This window comes from Giraffa tippelskirchi, chromosome 3, assembly GCF_054371585.1.
Source record: "Giraffa tippelskirchi isolate mGirTip1 chromosome 3, T2T-mGirTip1v1.2.pri, whole genome shotgun sequence".
NCBI lineage: Eukaryota > Metazoa > Chordata > Mammalia > Artiodactyla > Giraffidae > Giraffa > Giraffa tippelskirchi.
The window spans coordinates 169,316,070-169,325,088 of NC_137277.1; the positions used below are offsets into that span (position 1 = coordinate 169,316,070).

Sequence of the window (9,019 nt, forward strand, 5' to 3'; positions counted from 1 at the left end):
CAAAAGTAGGTGGTGTAAACATGTAACTTTGTGTCCAGACAGGCTTGGTCTCAAATGAATACAATTTAAAATCATATGCTGGGACTTGCCTGGTGGCGCAGTGGTTGAGAATCTACCTTCCAACGCAGGGGACATGGGTTTCATCCCTGGTCTGGGAACTAAGATCCCTCATGCTGCTGGACAGCCAAGCCCCTGAACCTCAATGAAGACTCAGCACAACCAAAGAAATAAAATAAGTAATCATATGTTAGCAGCAAATATGTTTTCAGTAGAGAAATTAGTTAAGTTCTGATGATATATTTTTTTTTTTTTTGGCCATACCACGCAGATTTTGTGATCTTAGTTCCTCGACCAGGGAGCGAACCCAGGGCCATTGCTGGGAAAATACTGAGTCCTCATCTCCGGACCACCAGGAAAACTCAAAATTTTTAAAGAACTGCTGGAAATTCAACAGAGAAAATCACACATGCAAAGAGAAAGCAACAAATAACAAAACACAGAGTTCTGAGATGTTATATGTTGTCAGAATTTGGCCAGACCCCCAGCCTGGTGGGCTACAGTCCATGGGGTTGCAAAGAATCAGACACCACTGAGTGACTACTGTTCCCATGCTGAAAGGTCTTCCCAGGTGATGCAGCGGTAAAGAATCTCCTTGCCAATGAATGAGTCACAAGAGATGTAGGTTTGATCCCTGGGCTGGGAAGATCCCCTGGAATGGCAACCCACTACAGTATTCTTGCCTGGAAGATTCCATGGACAGAGGAACTGGCCGGTTACAGTACAGTGGGTTGCAAAGAGCTGGACACGACTGAGCACACACACCCACACACGCCCGTGCTAAAACACAAGCACTGGATTCAAAAACAAAATGCAATTCAATATATCTTCTGTGCATATTTTTACCTTTTTTCAATTTCAGCATAGCTGGTTGCTCAGTTGTTAAGTTGTGACGGACTCTTTGAGATCCCATGGACTGCAGGACTAGGCTTCCCTGTCCTTCACTATTTCCTGGAGTTTGCTCAAACTCATATCCATTGAGTTGGTGATGCCATTCAAATATCTCATCCTCTGTTATCCCCTTCTCCTCTTGCCCTCAGTCTTTCCCAGCATCAGGGTCTTTTCCAATGAGTCAGCTTTTCACATTAGGTGGCCAAAGTATTGGAACTTCAGCTTCAGCATCAGTTCTTCCAAAGAATATTTAGGACTGATTTCCTTTAGGATTGACTAGTTTGGTCTCCTTCCTGTCCAAGGGACTCTCAACAGTATTCTCCAACACCACAGTTCAAAAGCATCAATTCTTTGGAGCTCAGCCTTCTTTATGGTCCAACTCTCACATCCATACATGACTACTGGAAAAATCATAGCTTTGACTATGTGGATCTTTGTTGGCAAAGTAACGTCTCTGCTTTTTAACACGCTGTCTAGTTTTGTCATAGCTATTCTTCCAAGAAGCAACCATCTTTTAATTTCGTGGCTGCAGTCACCGTCTACACTGATTTTGGAGCCCAAAAAAGTGAAATCTGACACTGTTTCCACATTTTCCCTATGTATTTGCCATGAAGTGATAGGACCAGATGTCAATGTCTTAATTTTTTTAGTGTTGAGTTTTAAGTGAACTTTTTCACTCTCTCTTTCACTTTCATCAAAAGGCTCTCTAGTTCCTCTTTGCCTTCTGCCATTAGAGTGGTATTATCTGCATATGTGAGGTTCTTGATACTTTTTCAGCATGCAAGAAGCTATTCTTTGAAGGTGAACATTTTCAAGTTTATTTTTATAAAAATATGGCAAATGGTAAGAAACAAGCTTATTAAAGTGTTTTAAGATTAGTTAGAGGGAGCCAATGTAGGAAAAGCTGTAAATTAAAGATGAAAAGGTGAAATGGCACAGACCTATTCATGGTTCATAACATTGTATAGGAGGCAGTGATCAAAACCATCCCCAAGAAAAAGAAATGCAAAAAGGCCAAATGGTTGTCTGAGAAGGGCTTACAAATAGCTGAGAAAAGAAGAGAAGCAAAAGGCAAAGGAGAAAAGGAAAGATTTATCCATCTGAATGCAGCATTCCAAAGAATAGTAAGGAGAAATAAGAAAACCTTCCTCAGTGAACAATGAAAAGAAATAAAGGAAAACAATAGAAGGGGAAAGACCAGAGATCTTTTCAAGGAAATTAGAGATACCAAGGGAACATTTCATGCAAAGATGGGCACAATTAAGGATAGAAACAGTATGGTCCTAACAGAAGCAGAAGATATTAAGAAGAGGTGGTAAGAATACACAGAAGAACTATACAAAAAAGATCTTCATGACCCAGATAACCACGATGGTGTGATCACTCACCTAGAGCCAGACATCCTGGAATGCGAAGTCAAGTGGACCTTAGGAAGTATCATTACAATCAAAGCTAGCAGAGGTGATGGAATTCCAGTTGAGCTATTTCAAATCCTAAAAGATGATGCTGTGAAAGTGCTGCACTCGATATGCCAGCAAATTTGGAAAACTCAGCAGTGGCCACAGGACTGGAAAAGGTCAGTTTTCATTCCAGTCCCAAAGAAAGGCAATGCCAAAGAATGCTCAAACTACCGCACAATTGCACTCATTTCACACGCTAGTAAAGTAATGCTCAAAATTCTCCAAGCCAGGCTTCAGCAATACGTGAACCATGAACTTCCATATGTTCAAGCTGGTTTTAGAAAAGGCAGAGGAACCAGAGATCAAATTGCCAACATCCGCTGGATCATTGAAAAAGCAAGAGAGTTCCCGAAAAACAGTCAGCACTCAATTAAAAAAAATTAGTCAAGAAGCTAGGTATAATTTCAAAAGAGAAAAAAATCAATAACCTTCATATATACAATTACCAATTAGAGGATATAATGAGAAGCTTTCAAATCAACAAAATGAAAAGAAAAAAAAAATTTGGGAATAAATTTAACACAAAGTGTGCAAAACTGTAAAGTAGAAACAAAGTCACTGGCTGGGGAACAAAGATTCCCCCACCAAAATAGTGGTTTTTTGGGGACGTGACCCTATTAAGAGTCTAGGAAGGTATCTATACATGCTGTGCTGTTCTTAGTTGCTCAGTCGTGCCGAGCTCTTTGCAACCCCATGGACTGCAGCTTGCCAGTCTCCTTTGTCCATGGTGATTCTCCAGGCAAGAATACTGGAGTAGGTTGTCATGCCCTCCTCTAGGGGATCTTCCAAACTCAAGGATCGAATCCAGGTCTCCCACATTGCAGGCAGATTCTTTACCCTCTGAGCCACCAGGGAAACCCAAGAGTCCAGCAGACATGGGCATTTATGCAGCAGTAACTCCTCAGCCAGCCCTGCCCCTGTTCTTCAATATCCTCCTATTGCATATCTCCACAGAATAGAAGTCTATGAAGATGTGGAAAAAAAAAAAAACACAACATAGTTTATCAGGCATTCCTAATTAACAGATCATCTGGCATCACAGAGAATTCAGATGTCAAAAATAAAATGGTTCCAAAGTCAGCACAGCAAAGATCCAGAAACTATAGGTAACTTATATACCTATGCTTGGAAACCCTAGGTATCTATTATTAGGTAACTATAGGTAGGACTCAAAGAAACTTGACTTCAACAATCTTTGACAGCAATGTGTTCGAGCTATACAAGATAATAAAACAGTAAGAACAGAAGCCATTCAAGTTGAATGGAGTAAATTACGTCGATTTGTAAGTATAAAGATACTGGAGAACATATTGGTTCAGAAAAATTATTTAGAAGGCAGTGACACTTTTTGTTGTTGTCGCTAATTTGTGTCTGACTCTTTTGTGACTCCGTGGGCTGTAGTCTGCCAGACTACGGGTCCTACGTTCCTACAGGCTACAGGCTTCTAGGTCCATGAGATTTTTCCATGCAAGAATACTGCTGTGGGTTGCCATTTCCTCCTAGGGGATCTTCCCAACCCAGAGATCCAACCCACATCTCCTGCATTGGCAGGCAGTTTCTTTACCACTGTGTCACCTGGGAAGCCCTGTGATACTTTTTAGTCAATAATTTTGTCCTACACAATTGCATAGTTAAGCAACATATTATGATAAAGTAATAGTGAAAATGCCAGCTGCTAAGGTCCTAGAAAAAGACCTAGATGCTGACCCTGATGCTGGGAAAGATTGAAGACAGGAGGAGAAGGGGATGACAGAGGACGAGATGGTTGGATGGCATCACCAACTCAGTAGACATGAGTTTGAGTAAGCTCCATGAGATGGTGAAGGACAGGGAAACCTGGTGTGCTGCAGTCCATGGGGTCACAAAGAGTCGGACACGACTGAGCGACTGAACAACAACAAAGTCCTAGTGGAGGAAAGCCCCCTGTTCCCCCTCCCCCCAACCAGGGTGCAGCAGAATCAACAGGCAGTAGAGTCGAAACGGAATTGAATTCTGGTTCCTCCTCTTAGTAGGTTGGGCAAGGTCACTGAACTTTAATGTCTCTGAACCTTTTGGAACTTTAGTTTCCTTCTCTGTAAAATGAGGATTCATCCTCATTCATGAATGTTGTGTGAAATCAAGCAAAAATGCACAAGAAATATTGGTTCAGCATCTGGTCCAAATACGCTGGGTTTTTTTTTTTGTGGGGTTTTTTTTTTTGTGGTATGAGGTTCGGATAAAAGTTCCCAGCATCTACTCTTCAGCTCAACAACTGATCATAATTCTGATCTATATGTCAGCTTCACTCTTCCAATGCTCAGGGCAAACCCTGAGCCTTTTCTGACTGAGCCACTGTCACTTTTTGCCTAGATTACTCCCCATTCTTGCCACTACAGGCAAAGAACAGCAGAGTGGCTGGTAACCCTCCTAATACAAGAGTCAGATCACATCGCTCCTATACTCAAAACCTTCAGATGGCTCCTACCTCATTCAGTAAAAGCCAACATCCTTGCAGTGGCCTCCATGATCCAGCCCCCATGAAGCCCTCACCTTCTCTGCTAACTCTCTCCTTCATTCAGAACACTGCAGCCACTCTGCTCTCTTTGCTGTTTCCTGACACACCAACCTCACTCCCGTCTAGGAACCTCTGATCCAGTGGTGTTCCCTGCCTGGGACCCCCATCTTTGATTTCCACTTAGCTATCTTCCACATCTCCTTTGAACGCTTTCAGTACATATCACCCTGATCATTCTGACAAATTGCCCCCTACCCCTCACCTACACACTCCATTTGCAGCAACCTGCTCTGTCCTTTCTCTTGTAGCACCATTACGTTTAAGTATGGGTGTGTGCTCAGTCGTGTCTGACTCTTCGAGACCCCATGGACTGTTGCCTGCCAGGCTCCTCTGTCCATGCCATTTCCTTCTTCAGTGGATCTTCCCAATTCAGAGCTCCAACCCGTCTCTCCTGCATTGACAGGCTGATTCTTTACCAGTGAGCCACCTGGGAAACCCACCTTGGAAGTATGCTGTATAATTCATCTATCTTTTAGGTTTATTGTCTGTCTCCCAATGCAAGAATGTAGACTCCTTAAGAGCAGGATCTTTGTTTAGTTCACTTTTTTTTTCAAGGATCTAGAATAGTACCTATACATGGTAGAAATTCATTTTTCAAAGAATGGTGTTGTGTCAATAGAAACAATATATATGACACACATCTCATGTTTCAGTGCTTGGAAAACTGGAAATTCCATAATTCAGAACTCCCTATGCCCTAATCACGGTACATAACTTGCATTTCCATAATGGGCAAAAACACTGAGAAAATTGAGCACCCTTAAATATGGTCCATATAAAATCTGAATATGCTTAGTACAGACTGGGGGTTAACTCAAAACCAAATTCAATGTGGCCAAAATGAAAACCTCGAAGAAAAATTTGGAGTGGAAATAGGGGGATGAGGCTTGGTGGGTAGGAACATGGAAGAAATTTGAAGAAAAAAATAACGAGGATCATGACCCATTAGCTATAGGCCTGTAGAATACTCATGCAAAAAAAACTCATTGTTTCTGAAGAAGCTCATCAATACTATGTTGACTTGGGTCCACTTTTCTTGCCAGGGTTGGGGGTGGGGTGGGGAGGGGTGGTGCTCTGCCCTCTGGTTCCCAGATGGGAATTAATGGCTCCTTGTTCAGGTTATTCTATTGCTGTAAAACAAATCACTCCACAACTTAGCAGCTTCAAACAAGCATTTTATTTTGTTGACAGTTTTGTGGGTCTGGAATTCGGGAAGGGCTCACCTTGGCAGCCCTCAACTGCGTGTCTCTCCTGCTATGGCAGTTGGCAGCTGGATCCACAGACATCTGAAAGTTCAGCTGGGCTGGACGTCCAAGATGGCACATGCACTCGGCTGGCAGTTAATGCTGGCCATCAGCAGAAGCGCAAGCTCAGCGGCTGACCAGAACACCTGTTGGTCTCAGGTGCCTGGTGTCCCATAAAGAACCAGGTGGAAGCTGCAGGGCGTGTTCTGATCCAGCCTCAGATACTGCAGAGTCACTTCTGCCATGTTCTATTGGTGAGTCACTAAGGCTGGCCCAGATTCAAGGGGAGGGCACATAAGACCCACCACTCAACAGAAGGAAGGTCTAAGCATTTGCAGAAATATTTTAAAATCACACACCTCATCAAGCATGAAGCTGCAGAGTGAAGTTACATCTGATTAGGTCTTATGATGATCAGAAACCTGGAATTAGTGTTTGACATTTTAGAAATGTCTCATGTCCCCTGTGTACTTATCCTCCATAACCTCTCTCCGCTTTTCTCTAACTGCTCCTTCTGGCCTCTGGAAATGGTTTGAGTAGCTTGGAAGGTGGGACAGGGTGGACAGGAATGACGGCAGTGGAGGAACAGGAATTTCACACTACCGACTCACTCCCTAAGAAAATTCACCCAAGTTCCTTGTCATTTAGGCACACTGCATCCAAACTGTATACATACAGGCAACATCATTTATTTTTTAAAGCATTGCTAGTTTAAAATTTTTTTTTGGCTGTGGTGGCATAAGGCTTGCACGATGAATCTTTGTTCTCAGGGATGGAACCCATGCCTCCTGACGTGGAACCCATGCCTCCTGACGTGGAAGCACCGAGTCTTAAGCACTGGACCACCAGGGAAGTCCCACATCATCGAGTGCCTACTGAGGTCTATGCTGTTTGCACAAATTCTCTGTCCCATAGCAATTAGAGATATGAACACAACAGCTGCGTGGCTAGACCAGAGTGAGCAAGGAGAGCACAGAGGTCAGGGAGGCGATGACTGGACTGTTTACAACTAGGGTGTCTACTGTGGATGGGGTGGAGTTGTGAGGGTTTTGTGTCCAAGAATGGCATGATCAGAGTTGTGTCCTAACAGGTATGTTGAGAAAAGGCTGGTAGGGGCAGGAGCTGGGGGACGGGTTAGGAGGCTACTGGCATAATCCAGATGACAGGGAACTGAACCATGGTAGTAGGAGCTGGATGGTGAAAAGTGGCCGTACTGGGAGGATGCACTTTGAGGGTAGAGCCACTAGGCTTGTACTAAGGTTTGGGTCTGCAAACCTGTCTGTTATTTCAACACACGTTTGCAACGTGGGACTCATTAGACAGATTACAGCTGATAGGCTCCTCAGCAAAAGACAATTCAATGTCAATAAAATACAAAAACCTGGAAAGTACATTAATAATGTAGAAATAAAGTCCCAAGTCACTTGAGCAAAAAATGATTTTTATGCAAGTAAACCCAGAAATAAACAAATCTCTGTTTGACCATATGCTTTTTCCTCTGGAGTAGGTTGCCATTTCCTCCTCCTGGGGATCTTCCCAACCCAGGGATCAAACCTGCGTCTCCCGCATGGGCAGATGGATTCTGTACCACTGAGCCACCTAGAAGTTCCCTTTTGATCCCACACTGGGTTAAGTCCATCAGATGTTTCTACTTCAGTTTAGAAGCTGCTCTCTAATTAGTTCCTCTAACCCTAGGTAACGGAGAAGGCAATGGCACCCCACTCCAGTACTCTTGCCTGGAAAATCCCATGGATGGAGGAGCCTGGTAGGCTACAGTCCATGGGGTTGCTAAGAGTTGGACACGACTGAGCGACTTCACTTTCACTTTTCCCTTTCATGCATTGGAGAAGGAAATGGCTCCAGTATTCTTGCCTGGAGAATCCCAGGGACGGGGGAGCCTGGTGGGCTGCCGTCTATGGGGTCGCACAGAGTCGGACACGACCGAAGCAACTTAGCAGCAGCAGCAGCAGCAACCCTAGGTAACAGCTCAAGGAAGAGCACTCAAAACCAACGCCTTCAGCCTAATGTGGCATTTTCAGTGGATGGGAAGAAACTCACATATGAAAGGCAATGACGACACAGAAAGGCTAGCGTCCCTGCTTTCCAAAGGCTCTCTGGCAGGAACCAGTGCACATGTTAGCAGGCCGTCACCATGCACGTGGCAACTTTCCCGTCATGATTTAAAGTATGTGGTGGGTATAGAAGAAGAGTTTAAATAAACCTGCAAGTGTTGGAAAATCATCTTCCTTTCTGTGACTTAAGTTATCTTGAATTCAACAAATTGTGTGATAGTGAGAATTTTAGTATCACTGCATTAACTGGGAACAGCCTACAGCTATGGAAATACTTGGTTACCATTATATTGTCAAAAGAATTATCATACTTAGTAAGGGAATGACACTATGAATTCTGAAATAGTAAAATCATGAAATATGTAAATGTTAACATGAGACTCTATTAGGTGAGTTTGATTGTTTCGAGAGTCTACAGGCTACTGGCCATTCTTAAATGGTGCAGGAATAGATGATAATCCTCATTATGAGGGTAGATCTAAATAAAAATCTGTTACAAGTGTCATAGGCTTTAACAGCCATACTTTAGAAGAGTGATTCCCAAGTTCTTTCAAATTTTTGATTTGGGGGCACGCCTACATTCTTTAATGTGCAATAATCTATTTCAGATAAAAATAAAACTTACTTTCTAGAAGGAATTTAACCACTGTGAAATGATATAAAAATAAGAGTATCGTTAAGTATCATAAAACATAGATTAAGGATTCCTGTTCTTTAGAGTATATGGGAAATGATTGGTTT

The 9,019-nt window shown here is 43.0% G+C and overlaps 1 long non-coding RNA gene across 1 annotated transcript; it reads left to right on the plus strand.

The window, feature by feature from the left end:
- Positions 1–297: 297 nt before the first annotated feature.
- LOC145541900 (uncharacterized) lies at positions 298–2,543 on the plus strand. The gene is made up of 2 exons (XR_014079403.1): positions 298–559; positions 780–2,543. It is a non-coding gene; the product is annotated as an uncharacterized LOC145541900 (long non-coding RNA).
- Positions 2,544–9,019: the final 6,476 nt, after the last annotated feature.